This window comes from Bos indicus x Bos taurus, chromosome 19 (genome assembly GCF_003369695.1).
Source record: "Bos indicus x Bos taurus breed Angus x Brahman F1 hybrid chromosome 19, Bos_hybrid_MaternalHap_v2.0, whole genome shotgun sequence".
Classification (NCBI taxonomy): Eukaryota; Metazoa; Chordata; class Mammalia; order Artiodactyla; family Bovidae; genus Bos; species Bos indicus x Bos taurus.
The window spans coordinates 11,946,261-11,970,478 of record NC_040094.1 but is presented as its reverse complement, the minus strand read 5'-3'; the positions used below and the strand labels follow the sequence as shown (position 1 = coordinate 11,970,478).

The 24,218-nt window shown below is 39.2% G+C and overlaps 1 long non-coding RNA gene across 1 annotated transcript in view; it reads right to left on the bottom strand.

Annotated features, from left to right (window-relative positions):
- The window catches only part of LOC113878237, a 46,067-nt gene extending 21,849 nt beyond the window's left edge, over positions 1-24,218 (bottom strand). The window contains exons 1-2 of the long non-coding RNA XR_003506949.1: positions 24,027-24,218; positions 2,190-2,272 (exon numbers count right to left, since the gene is read on the bottom strand). This is a non-coding gene — a long non-coding RNA (uncharacterized LOC113878237). The remainder of the gene's footprint in view (positions 1-2,189; positions 2,273-24,026) is intronic.

Sequence of the window (24,218 nt, the reverse complement as noted above, 5' to 3'; positions counted from 1 at the left end):
CCTGCCTCTTGAGAAACCTGTATGCAGGTCAGGAAGCAACAGTTAGAACCGGACATGGAACAACAGACTGGTTCCAAATAGGAAAAGGAGTACGTCAAGGCTGTATATTGTCACCCTGCTTATTTAACCTAATGTTACTTGGTAACAAAAAGTGCTGTTTCCTAATTTTCTGCCCTACTTATGCAGTGTCATTTTTTTATGGGGGACATAATATGAAGATACTGAATATCCTAAATCTTTTGTCATCAGTTTATAGGACATCTATAGTATTATTTGACTAGCTTCCACATTGTTTTCATGGGACCAACCATCTTGAAAAATGTAACTTTGTACCCCTGGCCATAATTAATTCTAGAAGTGGGCGTCTGGGTGGATCAGAGCACACCCAAGATTATACGGGCTTTGAATCCAAGGAGTTGAGTCAGTCTCTATCCAGCAGCTGCTGAAGCTCTAAGTAAAAATCCTGGAGCTATCAGCAGCCTTGCTTCCCTTTGGATGGAACACGGAAACAAAGGCAGTCAACTGTAGAGACAGAAAGAAAATTGCTCAGAAAGGAGCGGAAGAGAGAAAGTGAGCTCTCATGACTTTTACACTCTTGGTGCCAGTTTTTTCAGAGGTTGATCTATATCTTTACTCTGTCTTCAGCATTATTTTTCTATCTGTGATACCATTAGCTTTCAATAAAATCTTCGTTTACAACTAAAGCCAGTTTAAGCTGGGTATTCTTTAACATGCAATGAAATAATCCTAGCAAATACAAAGGAAGACAAATGTAGATAGAATGATTGCAGTTGGGTTTTTGGGGTTTTTCCTACTTTCCATTTGTATTCTAGCATGATGTTAAACAACTTTCAAAATTTTTATGGAAAAAAAAGATTTCATTGAATCTGAAATTTGCCTATTCATGATAGAGGCATTATTAGTTGCATACCAAGCATTCATTCCTCTACTTTTCCTGCTAAAAGAAAACTTACTCGTTCAGGTACTCACTCCTTTCTCCCAAGGAGCGCACTAACTGAGGGAAAGATGACCCATCCTATTGCCACACATGGCATTTCCCTATCAGCTGTGTATTAAACCAATTACACTACAAGGAAAGATTTTTTTAATTAATTAATTAATTATTTTTGGCTGCACTGGGTTTTCGCTGTTGCACTCAGGCTTTCTCTAGCTGCAATTGTTGTGGTGCAAGGACTTCTCATTGCGGTGGTTTCTCTTGTTGTGAAGCGTGAGCCCTAGGCACACAGGCTCAGTAGTAGCACCTTGAGGGCTCAGTAGCTGCAGCTCGTGGGCTCTAGAGCACAGGCTCAGTAGCTGCGGCTCGCAGGCTCTAGAGCACAGGCTCAGTAGTTGTGGCACCCTGGCCCAGTTCACCATGGCATGTGGGATCCTCCTGGACCAGGGATCGAATCCATGTCCCCCACATTGTCAAGTGGACTCCCAACAACGGGACCACCAGGGAAGTCCTGGGAAAGATTTTTATTCTATGGTTAGAGAAGTTTTTATGTCCTATGGGACATAAACAAGGAAATTGCAGTTTTAGCTGTTGCTGGAAGCCATCTTCCTACTATGAAGAAAGTAACTGGAGAAGATTTAACCCCTTCTATTAAAGTTTTATTTCTTAACTTTAATGAAAATGTTTTTCATTTATAGAATACTGAATTCCTTTAAAAATCTGCTTGTTCTTTTTTCATAATGTCCCATTCTTGCTTTAAGGATTCTTTTCCTTTCAGACTTTGAATATTTTAAAGACACTTATATTTTGAGTAACACAATATAAAAATACTTATATTTACTTTACCACTAGTGCCATCCCGAATGACGCTAGTGGTAAAGAACACGTTTGCCAATGCAGGAGACAGAAGAGACTCAGTTTCGATCCCTGGGTCAGGAAGATCCTCTGGAGGAGGGCACTGCAACCCATTTCAATATTCTTGCCTGGAGAATCCCATGGACAGAGGAGGCTGGCAGGCTACAATCCACAGGGTTGCAAAGAGTCAGATACAACGACTGATGTGACTTAGCATACACACATATACGGGAATGGAAATGGGAATTTATGATGGATTCATAGAAAGGTAAGCAGTACAGTTTGGCTAGAGATATTTGCTATTCCATGGATGAGAATCATTGGCATAACCTGGGAGCTTATTAGAAATGCTGAATTTGAGGCTCTACCCCAAACTTACCAAATCAGAAGATGCATTTTTAACAAGATCCCCTGATGACTGGGGTTATTCGTACAAATGTGAAAGTTTGAGAAGCTCTGCTGCTGTAAAGGAAGAGAAAGCAATATAGTTAGGGAGGTCAATAAAACTCCTCTGCTATTTCAGATTTAAATTTTACTCCTTTGTGGAAAATGAATACGACTACAATGACTATGCTAAAGCCTAACCTATGCTAAAGTTCTAACTTTATTAGAACTTTAATTAATGGAACAACAGACTGGTTCCAAATAGGAAAAGGAGTACATCAAGGTTGAATATTATCACCCTGTTTATTTAACTAATATGCAGAGCATATCATGCGAAATGCAGGGCTACATGAGTTACAAGCTGGAATCAAGATTGCCAGAAGAAATATCAACAACCTCAAATATGCAGATGGTATCACTCTAGTGGCAGAAAATGAAGAACTAAAGAGCTTCCTGAGGAGGGTAAAAGAGGAGAGTGAAAAAGCAGGCTAAAAACTCAATATTGAAAAAACTAAGATCATGGCATCCTGCCCATCACTTCATGGCAAATAGAAAGGGGAAAGGAGCAAGTGTGACAGATTCCTCTTCTTGAGCTCTAAAGTCACTGTGGATGGTGACTGCAGGCATGAAATTGGATGACTGTTTATTAGAAGGAAAGCTATGACAAACCTAGACAGTGCATCAAAAAGCAGAGACATCGCTTTGCCAACAAAGGCCCGTATAGTCAAGGTTATGGTCTTTCCAGTAGTCATGTACAGATGTGAGAAGTAGACCATAAAGAAGGCAGAGTGCTGAAGAATTGATGCCTTCAAACTGTGGTTCTGGAAAAGACTCTTGAGAGTCTCTTGGATAGCAAGGGTATCAAACCAGTCAATCCTAAAGGAAATCAACCCTGAATATTCATTGGAAGGATTGATGCTAAAGCTTATGCTTCAGTACTTTGGCTACCTGATGTGAAGAGCCAACTCATTGGAAAAGATCCTGATGCTGGGAAAGATCGAAGGCAGAAGGAGAAGAGGGCAACAGAAGATGAGATGGTTGGATGGCATCACCGATTCAATGGACATGAACTTGGGCAGACTTCAGGAGATGGTGAGGGATAGGGAGGCCTGGCGTGCTGCAGTCCATGGGGTCACAGAGTCAGACATGATTTGGCAACTGAAGTTTGCATAATCTCTAGTATATGTTACTTAAAGACTCTGAAAAAAGCATTTATTTAATTTAAAAAGTACTTCCACACTTACAAAGCTTCCAGATGATTATTACTATATTATTATAATAATTATAACTTTGATGTAAACAAAAGCCAGTTATCAGAACTTTTTAGTGAAACAGGTAAGTGGAAATTTGTTCATCCACAGGAAAAAGGAGAAATAAACTGTGGGGCATCCATACAATGGATGTTATATTTAGCAAAAAACAAAACAAAAACAAAAAACTATTGATTCATACAATAGAATGAATGAATCTCAAAGAGTATGAATAATTGAAAAGTAAATGAATCTCAAAAATGCTATGCTGAGTGAAAGAAGGCTTGTACAAGAGTATAAGGTTCTATAACAACTAAATCTATGGTGAAAAAAATAGTGATTGCTTTCAACATTGGCTAAGGACAGGAATTGACTAAGAGAGGGGGTTGTGTTTTGGAGTTATGAAAACATTCTATATCTTGATAAAGGTTAAGATTACACAGGTAAATGTATATATGTCAAACTCACCAGAATGTATACTTAAGATTTATGCATTTCACTTTACATATAAAAATTGTAGAAAAATTAAACCCTAGTTAACAATACATAAGCTGAAGTCTTTAAAGGTGAAGCATACTGAGAATATATGCAATTTGTTTTGAAATGCACAAAGTAATAAGATGATTTGACAGAAGATAGACTAGTTGGTTATGGCTAGGAATGGTTAGTTATATGATAACATGAATATATCAAAATGTTACCTATAGAATATAAACTGGGAGGTAGGAGGAGGGTATATGGGTACTTATTGTACTATTCTTTCAACTAACCTCTACACTTAAAATTTTTCATAATAAAATATTGGGGGAGAGAAAAAAGTCACCAAAAATTAATTGTAATTTTGTTTAAAAATATAAAATGTGTTTTCAAGGATATATTTAAATGAATAGATAAAGGTATGAAAGCTACACATAATTGCAGGAATTGTCAAGCTGATCTTAAAATTCACATAGAAATGAAAGGACACAAATTTTTAGCTGAAACAGTCAAACAAGAAGATGAAAGTTGGAGGACCAAAATTTCCTGATTTTAAAACATACCAGCCAACTACAGTGATCATAACAGTGTGTTACTGGTGTAAGAACAGACATAACAGAAAATAGAACAGAATTAGAGCCAGAAATAAAGTCTTACATTTATGGACAACTGATTTTCAACAAAGATGTCAAGAAAATTCAATGGGAAAGAGAGTGGAAAGAAACAGTCTTTCAATAAATGGATATCCAAGTGCAAAAAATTAATTTGAACTCCTTTTTCACATCATATATAAAAATTAACTCAAAAAGGATCACAGACCTCATGCAAGAGCTAAAGCTGTAAAACTCTTAGGAAAAAAATAGAAGTAAATTTTCATGAACCTTGGGAGTAGGTGACTGTTTCTAAGATATGACATTAGATAGAACAAGCAACCAAAGGAAAAAAAATTAATTGGGCTTTATCAAAATTAGAAAAAAAGTTTAGATTTATTTTTAATTGAAGGGTAATTGCTTTACAATAAAACTAAAATGTTAATGCTTCAAAAATATCATTAAGAAGGGACTTCCTTGGTGATCCATTGGTTAAGACTCTGTACATCCACTGCAGGGGGCATGGGTTCTATCCCTAGTCATGAAATTAAGATTCTACATCCCACATGCTGCAAGTGGTTCAGCCGAAAAAAAAAAAAAAACACACATTAAGAAAGTGAAAGACAATCTACAGAATGGGAGAAAATATTTGCAAGTCATATATCTGATATGGAACTTGTATCCAGAATATACTAAATTCAGTAACAACTAAAAATTTCTAAATTCAATAACAAGAAGACAAAAAGCCCAATTTTTAAAGAGTCTCTGAAAAGACGTTTCTGTAAAAGAGACATACAAATGGATGATAATGGATATGAAAAAATGTTCAACAACATTAGCCATCAGAGTAATGCAAATCAAAACCACAGTAAGATTCCACTTCACTTCCATTAGGATGGTTACAAACAAAGAGATAATAACAAGTGTTGGAAAGGATGTGAAGAAATTGGAACACTCATACACTGCTAGTGAGAATGTAAAACAGTACATCCACTTTGTAAAATAGTCTGGTAGTTCCTCAAAAAGTTAAACCGAATTACCATGTGACTAATTCCACTTCTATATATGTACTCAAGAAAAATGCAAATTTATGTCCAATATAAAAACTTCTATGAGAATGTTAATAGCATCATTTATTCCTAACAGTCAACAACTGGGAAACAACTCAAACGTCCATTGGATGGTGAATGGATAAACATGTTGGTATATCCATATGATGGAATATTACTGGGCAATAAACAGGAACGAAGTACTGATACAGGCTTTGACATGGATAAACCTTGAAAACATTGTACCAAGTGAAAGAAGCTGTCACAAAAGACACATACTCTATGATTCCATTTATATGAAAAGTCTATAATAGGCAAAAAGTTGGCTTCAAACTCAACATTCTGAAAACTAAGATCACGGCATCTGGTCCCATCACTTCATGGCAAATAGATGGGGAAACAATGGAAACAGTGAGAGACTTTATTTTGGGGAGCTCCAAAATCACTGCAGATGGTGACTGCAGCCATGAAATTAAGAGACAATTGCTCCTTGGAAGAAAAGCTATAACCAACGTAGACAGCATATTAAAAAGCAGAGACATTACTTTGCCAATAGAAGTCCATCTAGTCAAAGCTATGGTTTTTCCAGTAGTCATATATGGATGTGAGAGTTGGACCATAAAGAAAGCTGAGCACTGAAGAACTGATGCTTTTGAACTGTGGTGTTGGAGAAGACTCTTGAGAGTCCCTCGGACTGCAAGGAAATTCAACCAGTCAATCCTAAAGGAAATCAGTCCTGAATATTCATTGGAAGGACTGAAGCAGAAGCTGAAACTCCAACACTTTGGCCACCTGATGCAAAGAACTGACTCATTTGAAAAGACCTGGATGCTGGGAAAAGATTAAAGGCAGGAGAAGGGGACGACAGAGGATGAGATGGTTGGATGGCATCACCGACTTGATGAACAATGAGTTTGAGTAGGCTCCGGGAGTTGGTAATGGACAGGGAATCCTGGCGTGCTGCAGCCCATGTGGACATGACTGAGCAACTGAACTGAACTGAACTGATAATAGGCAAATCCACAGAGACAGAAGGTAGATTAGTGGTTGCTAGTGGAAGGGCAGATGGGGGAATGAGGAGTGACTATTAATGGGATTGGGTTTTGTTTTGCAGTACAGCATATATTCTAAATTCATAATGATGATGGTTACTCTGTAACTACCCTAAAACCTACTGAATTGTATACTTCAAAAGGGTAAATTGCAAGTTATGTGAATAATATCTCAGTAAAGCTACTATTCAAAAAACACACTTTGGGTTTGTTGTCTGGTACACAGAGATGACTTTCAGATTTCTGCTGGTAGCAGGGGGCAGGGGGTGGGAAATTGCAAGTGCGGTAACTGCTGCTAAGGAAACACCAGCAGTTTCTAATTTTATGCTGTCCTATATTCTGCTGTAACTCTCATAGCTTTTGATAATGTTATACTTGAGGCCAAAACAGAAATGCCTTTTATATTTTATTATAACAGCTAAGCTGGGAAATAAATTCACCAATTGCTTTTTTAAAAAGGAAATGAGCTAAAAACAACATAGATGTAAGTGTAGCTTAAATAAACCTTTGCTCAGTCAGATGAATGTGTTCACTGGGGAGGGAAAGTTTGGTAGTAAAAATAGTTTAAAGTGTTACATTATTTTAAAAAGCATTTTGTTTCATTTACTGTAAATGGTCAACATCATTTTAAAGCAGATGGTAAATCTGTTGGATAGTAAAAAGAAATGACATCTTGCTTCCATTTTCCTATTTCTTCCAGTTCATTTCTTTACCACAAATCATTTTCCATTGTTGGAGGATATTAAATTTAAATCAAACTGAAGGGAAAAAAGCAGGTAGCTATGTTCATAAATTCATGTTTCTTAGCACTGCTGCTTCCTATAGCCATTTTATGAAGAATATTTCAAATTGATCTATTCATTCTGGATGTGAACAAATTGAAAGTTTCTTTTCTTGAGCAAACAGCTCCTTCAAGAAATCTATTTACAAAATGAAAAAATATATAATTATGATACATAAACATTTAAATAAATTTTAATACTCTTCTATGAGAAAAGATCTAGAACTGCTATACATTTAAGGAAGGGTATTAAGTTTAATTTGTAAAGATAACTAAGAGGTACAGTGTTTACCATGTTCTTAGACTAAAGTGCTATACATGGAGTGTGTATATATGTATGTGGACATACATGCATTTATGTATATAAATGTCTATATATGTGTATAATTCTCACAATTATGTAAATAAATAGGTAAAAATTCCTTACAATAGCCCATTATGATGTGAAAATGAAGAAAGAGCAAGGTTAAGCAATTTGTCCTGAATTTGTCCCTGAATTCAGGGAGTTTGGCACTACAGACCATGTTTTTGATAATTACTCTAGGGATTCCCTGGTGGCTTAGTGGGTAAAGAATCCACTTTCAATGATGCATTAGATCCAGGAGATGCAGGTTTGATTCCTGTGTCAGGAAGATCCCTTGGAGGAGGGTACAGTAACCCACTCCAGTATTCTTGTCTGAAGAATCCCATGGATAGAGAAGCCTGAGAGGCTACAGTCTATGGTGTTGCAGAGTCAGACATGATTGAAGTGTCTGAGTATGCATGAAGAATGTGTATAGGAAAGCAAGAATAAGCTAGACAAGTAGGGGGAAAGAGTCAGAGAGGACCTAATAACAGGTGACAAGGGGACAGCAAAGGTATCAGGTTCAGTTCAGTCACTCAATCGTGTCTGACTCTGCGACCCCATGGGCTGCAGCACGCCAGGCTTCCCTGTCCATCACCAACTCCAGGAGCTTGCTCAAACTCATGTTCATTGAGTCAGTGATGCCATCCAACCATTGCATCCTCTATCGTCTCCTTCTCCTCCTGCCTTCCATCTTTCCCAGCATCAGGGTCTTTTTCAATAAGTCAGTTTTTCACATCAGGTGGCCAAAGTACTGGAATTTCAGCTTCAGCATCAGTCCTTCCAATGAATATTCTGAACTGATTTCCTTTAGAATAGACTGGCTGGATCTCTTTGCAGTCCAAGGGACTCTCAGTCTTCTCCAACACCACAGTTCAAAAGCATCAGTTCTTCGGTGCTCAGCTTTCTTCATGGTCCAGCTCTCACATCCATACAAGACTAGTGGAAAAACCACAGCTTTAACTAGATGGACCTTTGTCACCAAAGTAATGTCTCTGCTTTTTAATACGCTGTCTAGGTCAGTCATAGCTTTTCAAGGAGCAAGCATCTTTTAATCTCATGGTTGTAGTCACCATCTGCAATGATTTTGGAGCCAAGAAAATAAAGTCTCTCACTGTTTCCATATTTTCCTCATCTATTTGCCATGAACTGATGGGACTGGATGGCATGATCTTCGGTTTTTGAATGTTGAGTTTTTAAGTCAGCTTTTTTCACTCTCTTCTTTCACTTTCATCAAGAGGCTCTTTAGTTCTTCTCTGCTTTCTGCCATAAAGGTGGTTTTGTCATCAGCATATTTGAGGTTATTGATATTTCTCCTGGAAATCTTGATTGCAGCTTGTGCTTCAACCAGCCCGGCATCTCATATGATGTACTCTGCATATAAGTTAAATAAGCAGGGTGACAATATACAGCCTTGACAGACTCTTTTCCCAATTTGGAACCAGTGTGTTGCCCCATGTCCAGTTCCAACTATTGCTTCTGGACCTGCATACAGATTTCTCAGAGGCAGGTAAGGTGGTCTGGTATTCCCATTGCTTGAAGAATTTCCCACAGTTTGTTGTGATCCACACAGTCAAAGGCTTTGCGTAGTCAATAAACCTGAAGCAGATGTTTTTCTGGAATTCTCTTGCTTTTTATATGATCCAATGGATATTGGGAATTTGCTCTGGTTCCTTTGTCTTTTCTAAATCCAGCTTCAACATCTGGAAGTTCACGATTCACATACTGCTGAAGTCCAGCTTAGAGAATATTGAGCATTATTTTGCTAGCGTGTGAGATGAGTGCAATTCTGTGGTAGTCTGAACATTCTTTGGCATTGCCTTTCTTTGGGATTGGGATGGAAACTGACCTTTTCCAGTCCTGTGGCCACTGCTGAGTTTTCCAAATTTGCTGGCATATTGAGTGCAGCACTTTAACAGCATCATATTTTAGGATTTGAAATAGCTCAACTGGAATTCCATCACCTCCACTAGCTTTGTTCATGGTGATACTTCCTAAGGCCCACTTGACTTCACACTCCAGGATGTCTGGCTCTAGGTGAGTGATCACACATTGGTGGTTATATGAGTCATTAAAATCTGTTTTGTATAGCTCTTCTGTGTATCCTTGCCACCTGTTCTTAATATCTTCTGCTTCTGTTAGGTCCATAGTGTTTCTGTCCTTTATTGTGCCTTTATTATTATGAAATGTTCCCTTGGTATCTCTGATTTGCTTGAAGGGATCTCTAGTCTTCCCCATGCTATTGTTTTCCTCTATTTCTTTGCACTGATCACTGAAGAAGGCTTTCTTATCTCTCCTTGCTATTCTTTGGAACTCTGCATTCAGATGGATACATCTTTCCTCTTCTTTGTCTTTCACTTCCCTTCTTTTCTCAGCTATTTGTAAGGCCTCCTCAGACAACCATTTTGCCTTTTTGCATTTCTTTTTCTTGGGGATGATTTTGATTACCATCTCCTGTACAATGTTAAGAACCTCCATCCACAGTTCTTCTGGCACTCTATCTATCAGATCTAATCCTTTGAATCTATTTTTCACTTCCACTGCATAATCGTAAGGGATTTGATTTAGGTCATACCTGAATGGCCTAGTGGCTTTCCCTACTTTCTCCAATTTAAGTCTCAATTTGACAATAAGGAGTTCATGATCTGAGCCCCAGTCAGATCCTGGTCTTGTTTTTGCTGACTGTATAGAGTGTCTACATCTTTGCCTGCAAAAAATATAATCAATCTGATTTCAGTATTGACCATCTGGTGATGTCCACGTGTAGTCATCTCGTGTTGTTGGAAGAGGGTGTTTGCTATGACTGGTGCGTTTTCTTAGAAAAACTCTGTTAACCTTTGCTGTGCTTCATTTTGTACTCCAAGGCCAAATTTGCCTGTTACTCCAGGTATCTCTTGACTTTCTACTTTTGTATTCCAGTTCCTTATAGATGAAAAGGACATCTTTTTTTGGTGTTACTTCTAGAAGATTTTGTAGGTCTCTATAGAACCATTCAACTTCAGTTTCTTCAGCATTAGTGGCTGGGGCATAGACTTATATTACTGTGATACTGAATCGTTTGTGTTGGAAACGAACAGAGATCATTCTATCATTTTTTAGATGCACCCAAGTACTGCATTTCAGACTCTTTTGTTGACTATGAGGGCTACTCCATTTCTTCTAAAGGATTCTTGTCCACAGTCATAGATATAATTGTCATCTGAATTAAATTCGCCCATTCTGGTCCATTTTAGTTCCTAAAATGTCAATGTTCACTCTTGCCATCTCCTGTTTGACCACTTCCAATTTACCTTGAGTCATGGACCTAAAATCCAAGTTCCTATGCAATATTGTTCTTTACAGCATCAGCCTTTACTTCCATCACCAGTCACATCCACAACTGGGCATTGTTTTTGCTTTGGCTCTGCCTCTTAATGCTTTCTGGAGTTATTTCTCCAGTAGCATATTGGGCACCTACTGACCTGGGGACTTCATCTTCAGTGTCATTATTTTTGCCTTTTCATACTGTTCATGGGGTTCTCAAGGCAAGCATATTGATAAGAACTTCTGGAACGCGAAGTCAAGTGGGCCTTAGGATGCATCACCATGAACAAAGCTAGTGGAGGTGATAGAATTCCAGCTGAGCTATTTTAAATCCTAAAGATGATGCTGTTAATATGCCAGCAAATTTGGAAAACTCAGCAGTGGCCACAGGACTGGAAGAATTCTGAAGTTGTTTTTCATTTCCTTCTCCAATGGACTATGTTTTGTCAGAACTCTGCACCATGGTCCATTGGGTGGCCCTACACGGCCTGGCTTATAGTTTTACTGAGTTAGGCAAGGCTGTGATCCATGTGACCAGTTTGGTTACTTTTTTGTGATTGTAGTTTTCATTCTGTCTGCCCTCTGATGGATAATAAGAGGCTTGTGGAAGCTTCCTGATGGGAGGGACTGGCTGTGAGGGAATCTGTCTTGCTCTGATGGGCAGGGCCAAGCTCAGTAAATCTTTAATCCAATTTTCTCTTGATGGGTGGGGCTATGTTCCCTCTCTGTAGTTTGGCCTGAGGCCAAACTGTGGTAGGGGTAATGGTGGTAACAGCAACCTCCTTCAAAAAGACTTATGCCAGCACACCCTGTGGGTCCCAGGATTGTTGTATTCAGCGTCTCTAACCCTGCGGCAGGCCACTATCGACCCACGCGTCCACCTGAGACTCCTGAACACTCAGGCAAGTCTGGCTCAGTCTCTTGTGGGATCACTGCTCCTTTCTCCTGGGTCCTGTGCATACAAAGTTTTGTTTGTGCCCTCTAAGAGTCTGTTCCCCCAGTCCTGTGCAAGTTCTGTAATGAAATCCACTGCCCTCAAAGTCAAATTCCCTGGAAGTTCTCAGTCCCTTTGCCAGATCCCCAAGTTGGAGAATCTGTTGAGCAAAGGTATGTCACCACTTAATTAACAGATACCTTCTGTGTTCTAGGATGGTGAAATGATGATTGAGCATTTATTACTAAGGTTGTACCTATGCCTCTGTGGGCTGATTATGTAGGTGTCCCCCTTTTACAAGCATTTTCTGAACCTGTAAGAATCATAAAGATGTAGCAACTTGCCTATAAAAAAATACTAGAGAAGAGGGGAAACCAGTAGAACACAGTAATATGGAAGCCTAGGCAAGAAAGAATCCAGGTGAGAACAATCCTTAGTGTAGAATGCTGCAAAAAACATCAAATAAGATTTGGTCTGAAAATGGTCCATTCACTCACTTATTAAATAAATACCTATTTGCTATTTAGCATATGCCAAGAGAAGGAAATGGCAACCCACTCTGGTACTCTTGCCTAGGAAATCCCATGGACGGAGGAGTCTGGTGTCCATGGGGTCGCAAAGAGTCGGACATGACTGAGCGACTCCACTTTCTTTCACTTAAGAACTATATTAGGCATGGGGATACAGTAATACACAAAGCCAAAACAGTCCCTGCTGACATTGCATGTAATAGAAGAGACAGACATTAAATGCCTAATTTAAGAAATACATATTTAGAGATTCTAGTGCCAGCCAAGAAGGCATAGTCCAATAAAGCTTGTCCTAACTGCTAATTATAACTACATACTCTGGATAAAATACAAAAAAGCAACTACTTGAACAAAAAAATCAACACAAGCAATATTCAGGAAAAGAGTCAAAACTGGAGAAGGGGCCCATACAGGAGTTTCTCCTTTTGTGTGTGTATGCATATGTGTGTGTGTTTTACTTGAGGATGGGTGCCCAAGTGAAGCTGTCACAGTGGCAGCTGGGCAACTAAAACTCCTAGAAAAACCCTGTCTTTGTAGACAGAGGACTAAGAAAACAGGTCCCTGGGGTTCAAAGAACTGTGGGAGGGAAATCCCCATTTGTTCTCTCTGGTTTACTCCTGCTGTGGCACAGGCAACTTCAGTTCCTTAAAAAACCCCATCATTCTACCTACAGCACAGGGCAGGAAGTTGAGGAGTATCCAAGAGAGAAGAGAACACGAAAAAGGGTTCTATTTCTGTGTATGAACCAGCATATGTCTAGGACTCATTTTGGAGGTACACTCCAGAGTAGTATAAGTAGCAAAGTCCCTGAGAACTGAACCATATGATGCAAAGCACAAGGCTGAGATTAATCCCTGAGTAGCATAGAGGAAGGACAGAACTGTCCTGACACTGCAACCCATGGTGGAGGGGTGGGAGAAGGAAAGGATAAAACGGACCTTACAGTCTCAATCCAATGGATGACTGGGTGCTGAAAAAAACAAGAGAAGTCAACATGCTTCAGATGATTTTCATAGGACCTGGAGTATCACACACACAAAAAAAATTCAAAATGTCCAGGAAGGGGATTCTTCTGATAGGTACTGACATATCCTACCAGCTTCCCTGGTGGCTCAGATGGTAAAGAATCTAACGGCAATGTAGGAGACCTGGGTTCAATGTGCCCCTCAAATGTCTATAGTGATTCCCACAGAGGTGCCCCATACAGGCATCCCTTTAATAGATCAGGTTTCCATTGCCCTTCATTGGCCATCATTCATAAGTTGGTAACAACTAAAACATAGGGGCTTTTATCATTTTTCAATTCCCACCACTGCTAGGAAAACAGCGTGCAATTCAGCCCATCTTGCTGATTTGTTTTTACTCTCTTTGATCAGAGTAGTGGCCTTTGATCAGGTTGGTTATCTGTTTATATTACACCTCCCATCTATAAACCAAGCAGCTCTTTTTTTTTTTCCCCAGCCAGTGTTCAAATTTGTTTTAATGTTGTTTTAAATGTCACAAAATTTTTATCTCATTTTTCTCAGTTTGAATCTTGATATAAATAAGTCCTACACATTGTAATTAGTAATATGTCTTTTTTATTAATTTATTTATTTAAATTGGAGGTTAATTACTTTATAATATTGTAGTGGTTTTTGCCATACATTGACATCAATCAGCCATGGGTATACATGTGTTCCCCATCCTGAACCCCCCTCCCACCTCCCTTACCATCCTATCCCTCAGGGTCATCCCAGTGCACCAGCCCTGAGCACCCTGTCTCATGCATTGAGCCTGAACTGGCAATCTGTTTCACATATGATAATCAGTTGAGAGCTGTTTATTAGGGTACTGTTCAAGTGATAACACAATCTGGCAGCTCTTCATATAGTTTCAAAGTTAGTCCTAGGGGAAAAAAGGTTCCCTGCTCATGAGTACATGATCCTTGCATTCCACAGGTAGCATGATGCTGTATAAACCATTTCCATGTTATTATGGAACTCATCTGGGTTATTGCCTTCCCTGACAGAGTGCTTTTCTGATGCCATCCAGAAACATCATAGTTAGTTCAGGTTTCAAGATTATTTTCTATCCTTCAGTCATATGGGCTGTTTTTATTAATGCCTGATAGCAAGCCAGTAATTGCCCCTCAGATAGCAATTCTCTAGACTAAAGTCCTAGTACTCAATGCTGGGAAGTGCACACAGGCTTTTGCAATAAGCCCAGTCTATGCTTCATACACAGCTATTGAACAGAGAATTTGTCCATGTCAGCACTCCAGTTCGTACTCTATGTAGTTTGAACTCAGGCAATCTAATTGGTTTCCATTTAACCAAATAATATTGCTTCAAAGGCAGATTTACATTTGTTCCAGTTTTACAATACTTAGTAGGCGAAATGTTCCCCAAATAAATGTTCATCACCATAATATAAGCAAGGTAAAAGACCCAACCACTTCATATAAAGCCTATTCAAACATACTATTCTTCAAACTTTCACCTTAACCCCACCAATGCTGACATTCCTAGCTGTAGCCTGTATCATGACTTCATCAACAGATTTTGGTTTTAAAACAACAGCAAGGGGACACATTCCCCAGTCAGACATAATAGTCTTTCCCATAAAACATTCAGATAAAGGAGACACAATTTCTTTACACAAAACCTTCTAATTTTATAATCTTATCAACTCTTCTATTTCTATAATTTCTCAATTTGATTAAAGTTCAAATTAGCATTTTATAAATGGGTTTCCATACCACAGTGCGTGGGGGCTCTGTTGTAAGGAAGTCTCAGAAATCTCTCTAGACCTGACCACTTTACCCACACAAGTACATATAGCTTTGGGGGTCTGGCCAGAAGACCTTGGCCCCTTGGTAAATCTTTACCTTGGTTAACCTATCTATCACCCTAGGCAATTCTGGCTAAGGTTTCTCAGTGTAATTTGTGCCTTCTGGCTTTTTACATCCTTCTAAGTGTCTGACTTTATTTTGGGGGGGGGGTTCCAAAATCACTGCAGATGGTGATTGCAGCCATGAAATTAAAAGATGCTTACTCCTTGGAAGGAAAGTTATGACCAACCTAGATAGCATATTCAAAAGCAGAGATATTACTTTGCTAACAAAGATCCGTCTAGTCAAGGCTATGGTTTTTCCAGTGGTCATGTATGGATGTGAGAGTTGGACTGTGAAGAAAGCTGAGAGCCTAAGAATTGATGCTTTTGAACTGTGGTGTTGGAGAAGACTCCTGAGAGTCCCTTGGACTGCAAGGAGATCCAACCAGTCCATTCTAAAGGAGATCAGTCCTGGGTGTTCATTGGAAGGAGTGATGCTAAAGCTGAAACTCCAATACTTTGGCCACCTCATGCGAAGAGGTGACTCACTGGAAAACACTCTGATGCTGGGAGGGATTGGGGGCAGGAGGAAAAGGGGACGACAGAGGATGAGATGGCTGGATGGTATCACTGACTCTATGGAAATGAGTTTGCATGAACTCCAGGAGTTGGTGATGGACAGGGAGGCCTGGTGTGCTGCAATTTATGGGGTCACAAAGAGTTGGACACGACTGAGCGACTGAACTGAACTGAAATGAAGATAAATAGAGCAGACTTGTTTAGGGCCTTTTAATGTTGGGGGACTAGCAGTGAGTCCCCTTGGTTCACTGGTTCACCCAGCTTTGATAGTGCTGCATCAACCCTCTTATTTCAGCATCATCAATGCCCACCACATTTGTCCTATTTCTCAACAACACACAGACTTTCACTCTGCTAAGACAAGTCCTTTGATTCTCCCTCTGTCTCTCCCCCATTTTCTTGTTAACTCCTCTAATGATTTAGGTTTCAGTAAGACCTGTCCTGGGAAGATGAAATGGCTAATCTGATAGGACTTCTCAAACTGTTATTTAATTCTGCAGCAGTAAAAGTGATATGGGGTGCCCATATGACAGGGGTCCCTTAATCACAGCACCTACCATAACCTGAGTAATGGGCAATTCAGTGGGTGAATAACCCAGTTAATATAAAGCCAGTCCCACATGGCTTGCATACAAAGCATATCAGTGGCTTCATCTGTGGTGTTCTACTTGGTGATTATAGGGGGAGCCAGGTGGTCCCCCTTCTCAGAATAAACACCGTTTATGGTGGCTTTCGTCATCTGTGATGCTGGTTGTTGGTTCCAGAATAGTGTCCTGTGTGTCTGTATCATGTACAGCCATCTGTGAGCCAAGAGTGAGCTTCTAGTCCTATATCAACCCAAACAAACTCTTCTACACTGTAAGACTTAAAACCAAAGCTGCTGCTCCTAATTTATCTATTTTCACTATCCATTTTAGTAAAGGTTTTTCAGAAGGCTGATGATACTGATCTACAAAATGAGACAGCTCCTTCACATTAAACCTCTTGGTTTCAGGAGTTTCTGAAACCCCTGTGTTGACTACTTTCTTGGCAACGAGAGATATGACAGCTAATTTCTGTTGCTCTGGCATAATTTTTCTCTTTGAGGGAAGCTTTAAGACTAGTGACTAAAGTTCAGACCATCCAAAATCAGAGTTAGGTCCAGCAACAAGGCCTGACCCAGAACTTCATTCCATTTTGGCTATTACAGATACCAATAACCAAGGGATTATATAGTTGGCATGCTTCTTATTATTTTTCATTTCCTTACAGATCCAATAAGCCAACTTTTCAGGAGTTGGAATCTACCACCACTGCTAAATTCCATTGGTAATTTTTACCTTTAGTAACTTACTGCAGTGCAGCTGAAGTTTCATACCATGGGTGGCTAGGTAGCCATTCAGGGGTCAAAAGTTCCCCATCCTCATCCTTTCACCCCTTTTTCCCACAAACTACATGTTTCCTATGTTTCCTTGAGACAGGAGCCATTCTTGCAAATCCCATTTCTTTGATACCAACTAAAGGAAAACTATTCCTCTACCCACAGAATAGTTCTGAAACAAAGCATGTGGGGTTTTTTTTTTTTCTTTCACCAAATCAACTAATTTTTCAACTCTCTGGATAGCAAGTGGATGCCCTATACTTTAATTCAGTTCTACTCTGGATAGGGTCAGACTCCACAGACTTAAGGGCTCCGTCCCACAAAACTGTCCTTAATTTAGATGGCACTCACAAGTAATGGGTCCCTAGGGTATCCACATTTTTATACCTTGGCTACAAAGTTGGGGCTTTCCATAACCATTCCCTCAGGCTTAATAATTTGTAGAATGGCTCATAAAACTCATGAAAATATTTACTTATGGTGACTGGTTTTTTATAAAAGGTATTGTAAAGGATATAGATCAACAGTTACACAGTGTAAAGTCTACCAGGGTTCCATGTGTAGAAGCATCTGCCCCCATAAAGCTGGAATATACCTATGCCCTGGCGTGCAAGTGTTACCAGTTAGAAGCTCTGTAAACCCCATAGTTTAGGGATTTTTATTGAAGCTTCATTATATAGGTAGGATCAATCATTACCTCAGTCTCCATTCCCTCTCCCTTCTCCTGAAGATGGAGGGCAGGCTTGAAAATTCCAAGCTTTATGTCACGGCTTGGTATTTCTGGTGACCAGCTCCCATCCTGAAGCTCTCCAGAAGCCCACCAAGGTCAACTCCTTAGAACAAAAGCAGCTCCTGTCACTCAGAACATTTCAGGGGGTTTAGGACCTCTATGTAAGATGCTCCTATCACCTCCACTGCTTAGGAAATTACAAGGGTTTTAGAAGCTTTGTGTTAGAAAGCGGGGGCAGAGACCAAATATATTTCTTATTCACACAGCTATTATAAATTCCTAATTATTCTTGGAGACTTCAATATTTCTCTTAGCAATGGTTAGAATAGAAAATCACCAAAAATTGAGAAGACCTAAACAACACTATCAACCAACTTTGACATAATAAGGTATTTACAGAACAGTCTACCCAAAGAACAGCAAAATACTAATTCTTTTCAAGTGCACCTGGAGTATTCATCGAGACATATGATATGCTAGGTCATAATACAAATTTCAAAGAATTGAAATCATGAAGGGCATGCTCTCTGACTACAGCAGAATTAAATTAGAGACCAATAATAGATATCTGGAAAAGTCACAAATATTTGGAAATTAAACAACACACTTTTAAAGAAACCATAGGGATCAAAGAAGTCATAAGGGAAATTAGAATATTTTGAACTGAGTTAAAATAAAAATATAACAAATCAAAATTCATGCAATTCAGCCAAACTAGTGCTTAGAAGGAAATGTATAAAATCATATGCTTAAATTGGAAAAAAATAAAGATCTCGAATGATCTAAACTTTCGCCTTTATAATCCAGATAAAAGAGAGCAAATTAAATCTGAACCAAACAGAAGAAAGAAAATAATAAAGAGCAGAAATCAATAACATTAAAACAGGAAAACAACAGAGAAAAGTAAATAAAACCAAAATAAATTTGTTTAATTTATCAATAAAATCTATAAACTTCTACCTATACTGCTCCCCCCCCCCCAAAAAAACAAAGCAGACACATTACCAAACTCAGGAATGAAAGCTAATATAATTACAGACACTACAAATATTTAAAAGATAATAAGGGAATATTACAAACAATTTTACACCAGTTCATTCATAGGTACAAACTAGCAAAGCTCACTCAAAAAGAAATATATAACATGAACAATCCTATATCTATTAAAGAAATTAAATTTGTAGTTTAAAAATCATTCCATAAAGAAAATTTTAGGCTAGCTGACTTCACTGGCAAATTCTACCAAATCATTGACAAAGAAATAATACTAATTCCATACAATCTTTTCTGAGAATAGAACAGGAGACATCTCCAAATCAAACAGCATGACCTCATTACCAAAGCCAGATAAAGACATTAGAAAAGCAGTATCTCCTATAAACATACATGCAAAAACACACCACAAAATATTAGCAAATGGAATGCAACATGTAAAAAAAAATAATAACACACTTCAACCTAGTGGGGTTTATCCTGGAAATGAAGGGTCTGGTTCAACATTTAAAAATCAGTTGGTGGTCCTGGTGGTCCAGTGGTTAGAACTTGACCTTTTCTTTGCCATGGCCGGGTTTAAGCCCTAGTCAGGGAACTAAGATCTTGCAAGCCACGTGACAGAGCCAAAAAGAAAAAAATTAGGTGACATAATCTAGCATATTAACAGACTAAAGAAGAAAAACCAGATGATTTCTCAATAAAGGTGGGAAAGCATTTGACAAAATTCAGTATCTATTCAGGATAAAAATTCTTACTAAACTAGGAAAATAAGGGAACTCATCGAACCTGAAAAATGGTATTAATATGTACAAAAGAATGGGGAAACAGTGGAAACAGTGTCAGACTTTATTTTTTTGGGCTCCAAAATCACTGCAGATGGTGATTGCAGCCATGAAATTAAAAGACGCTTACTCCTTGGAAGCAAAGTTACAACCAGCCTAGATAGCATATTCAAAAGCAGAGACATTACTTTGCCAACAAAGGCCTGTTTAGTCAAGGCTATGGTTTTTCCAGTAGTCATGTATGGATGTGAGAGTTGGACTGTGAAGAAAGCTGAGTGCTGAAGAATTGATGCTTTTGAACTGTGGTGTTGGAGAAGACTCTTGAGAGTCCCTTGGACTGCAAGGAGATCCAACCAGTCCATTCTAAAGAAGATCAGTCCTGGGTGTTCTTTGGAAAGAGTGATGCTAAAGCTGAAATTCCAGTACTTTGGCCACCTCATGTGAAGAACTGACTCATTGGAAAAGACTCTGGGAGGGATTGGGGGCAGGAGGAGAAGGAGACAACAGAGGATGAGATGGCTGGATGGCATCACTGACTCAATGGACATGAGTTTGAGTGAACTCCAGGAGTTGGTGATGGACAGGGAGGCCTGGCGTGCTGCAATTTATGGGGTCACAAAGAGTCGGACATGACTGAGCGACTAAACTGAACTGACAGCTAACATAATAGTGAAAGACTGAATGCCTTCCCTCTAAAATCAAGAACAAGACAAGGATGTCTACTCTAACTCTTCGTCAATTCAGTTCAGTCACTCAGTTGTGTCCAGTCCTTTGTGACCCCATGGACTGCAGCACGCCAGGCCTCCCTGTCCATCGCCAACTCTGAGAGTTTATTCAAACTCATGTCCATAGAGTCAATGATGCCATCCAACCATCTCATCCTCTGTCATCCCCTTCTCCTCCTGTTTTCAATCTTTCCCCAGATCAGGGTCTTTTCCAATGAGTCAGTTCTTTGTATCAGGTGGCCAAAGTACCAGGGTTTCAGCTTCAGCATCAGTTCTTCCAATGAATATTGCAATGAATATTCATGAACCCTTCCTATTCAACATGTGATGAAAGTTACAGCAAAAATGATAAAGAAAGACACACAGACTGAAAAGGAAGAGATTGTCTCTATTTGTAGACAACACTGTCTAAAATACCAAGGAAAAGAGTTCTAAAAGCTAATAAATGAGAATAAGTAATGTTATTCATAGCTACAGCTTTTACTCCAAATTTTCTATCTCCAGATCTTTATATTCAACTGCCAACTGGATATCTTCACCTGTATGTCCCATGGACTCCTAAGATTGAGTACCTCCAAAGCTGAAGGTATTGTTATCCCTCCAAACTTGGGCCTTTTATAAAAAATGCATTTCCTATGATCTATGACTCATTCTAATATTTATACTTGTTCTCATATTTATAGCGTTCCAACTGATTTATCCATCCACCCAAGGAACAAACTGGGGATTCATCTTACACTTCTTTCCCACTTCACATCTACTTGGTCACTTAGGGTATCAGTTAGCTCTTATTATGAAAGAAACTGCTCTGAATCTGGAGGCTTAAAGCAAAATATTTATTATTTCCTGTGATTCTGTGGGTTGATTGGCTAATTATTCTGGTCTGAATCATCTTAGTTGGAGTTAGATGGTCTAGGATGGTCTCACACATGTGTCTGGGGCCACAACTGAGGAGGCCAAGATGGTTAAGACACCTGTGGACTCTTTTCAAGTAGCCCTTCATCTTCTAGGAGGCTAGCCCTAATTTGAGTACATGGTGATAGAAGAGTTGCCAGCAATAAGAGGGCAAGTCCCAACATGCAAATGTTTTGCAAGCCTCTGCTAAATTATAATTGCTTTCGTCCCAGTATCTCAGAAGCCAGAGTAAGTTGCATGAGTTAGCCTGGAAAAAGCCTACCCAAGGATATGGGTGCTGGTAGGAATGGAAACCGGAGAAGACAATGGCACCCCACTCCAGTACTCTTGCCTGGAAAATCCCATGGATGGAGGAGCCTGGTGGGCTGCATTCCATGGAGTCACGAAGAGTCGGACACTGCTGAGCGACTTCACTTTCACTTTCATACATTGGAAAAGGAAATGGCAACCCACTCCAGTGTTCTTGCCTGGAGCATCCCAGGGACAGGGGAGCCTGGTGGGCTGCCGTCTATGGGGTTGCACAGAGTCAGACACGACTGAAGCGACTTAGCAGCAGCAGCAGCAGCAGGTATGGAAAACTAGCTCGAGAAGAGAAGTGTAACTATCTACCACCCTTAATCCGATTGACTCTATCTCCTCTCTCCATACGCATTCTTCCTCTAGAATCCCACTTCACTGAGAAGTTCAAGACCTTCTCATGTCCTACTCTACTACTTGTAACAGTCTCCCAATTGAGCTTGCATTGCTGTAAGTTACTAGCATGAGAATTTTCTGGAAAAATACAAATATGGCCACATAATTCTGCTGCTTGAAACTTAATAGCTTCTCTTTCGCCATGTGAATAAACTAAAATAAATTCCTAAATGAGACCCACAAAATCTTTCATTTTCTAGCCCCTATTTACTCTTACTCTTCCCTCATATGCACCCTACTCTTTCAGAAACAAAAAAACTAAGTCCCTCAATTTCTGTGCAATTACAATACCATGACATTACACATACTGCTTTCATCTGCAATGTCCTATTACTACTTACATCCTGGTAAACTTCAACTTAATCTTCAATATGCAACTTTTTTGTCTTTGGCCACACAATGCAGCATATGGGATCTTAGTTCCCTGACCAGGGGATGAACCCATGGCCCCTGCAATGGAAGTGCAGAGTCTTAACCACTGGATTGCCAGGAAAGTCCAATGTTCATCTTAAATATCACAGATTTAATAAGGCATTTCTTGCCTGGCAAAGTTAAACGCTCCCACTTCTTGCATCCACTGCACCTCACACAACCTTCAATTATAGTGTTTATTCCAATATACTATAATTACTTGCTTGAAGACCTGTCTAACCACATATTTCACTGTGGGATGGGGATTGTGTCTTTTTTAATGTCTAGATCTCCAACAATCTACTATAATTTTTGACAGTAAGTACTCAACAAATGTTTTTGAGTTTATCAATTAAAACATCCATTTCCAACATTCTAGATGACAGTGGAAAGAAAATTTATCAGATAAGTCTGTCACTGTCAAATCTTGTCATTAACTCAGTACTCTTCTTCAAATGTTACTTTTCAGTCGAGTGGAATGCAGTTTCAAGTATACCAAAACTTTCAATATGAACTAGCATACCTTCAATAAATTATAAATATGTTAAAATGAGAATTTAAACATTATATTAAGGTATATAAATGTACTAAATTTGCAAATGTTCTAAAATTATCAGTGTACTAAAACATACTGATGCCTCATTGTGGTGGTAGCTGGATTATGTGAGTCTATTTTTTCTGTTTCCTAAATTCTCGTAAATGTTAAAGTTTAAAATAAAAATATCCATGGTGTAGTAGGAATGATATAATATACTACATAAATAAGTTTCCTTAAAAATTCATTATAACCCAGAGCTTGGCTTCAGCCTTTGCTACATACCTAATTCTTGTGTCCCCCACAAAATTGCTATGTTGAAACCTCATCGACAGTGTGATAGTATAAAGAGGCTCAGTTCAGTTCAGTTCAGTCGCTCAGTCGTGTCCGAATCTTCGAGACCCCATGAATTGCAGCACCTCCCTGTTCATCACCAACTTCCAGAGTTCACTCAAACTCACGTCCATTGAGTCAGTGATGCCATCCAGCCATTTCATCCCCTGTCGGCCCCTTCTCCTCCTGCCCCCAATCCCTCCCAGCATCAGAGTCTTTTCCAATGAGTCAACTCTTCACATGAGGTGGCCCAAGTACTGGAGTTTCAGCTTTAGCATCATTCCTTCCAAAGAACACCCAGGACTGATCTCCTTTAGAATGGACTGGTTGGATCTCCTTGCAGTCCAAGGGACTCTCAAGAGTCTTCTCCAACACCACAGTTTAAAAGCATCAATTCTTCGGCACTCAGCTTTCTTCACAGTCCAACTCTAACATCCATACATGACCACAGGAAAAACCATAGCCTTGACTAGACGGACCTTTGTTGGCAAAGTATAAAGAGGTGGCAGTAGATAATTAGAGCATTAAGAAAGGGCTCTCATGAAGGTGATTAGTGCCCTCATAAAAGAGTTTCCAAAGCTCTACCACCTTCCCACCATGTGAGGACACAGCCAGAGACAAAACTGTCTATAATCCAGGAAGCAGGAACTCACCAGACATCAAATCTGCTCACACCTTGATCTTGAACTTCCCAGCCTCTTGAGCTGTGAGAAATAAATTTGTTGTTTATAAGCCATCCAGGCCATATTCTTACTGCAACCCAAACAGATTAAGACTTTCTGACAAAGGAACCTAATTTGTCATGAAGACTTTGTGAAGTTCATGGAGCCATATATCAAAAAACA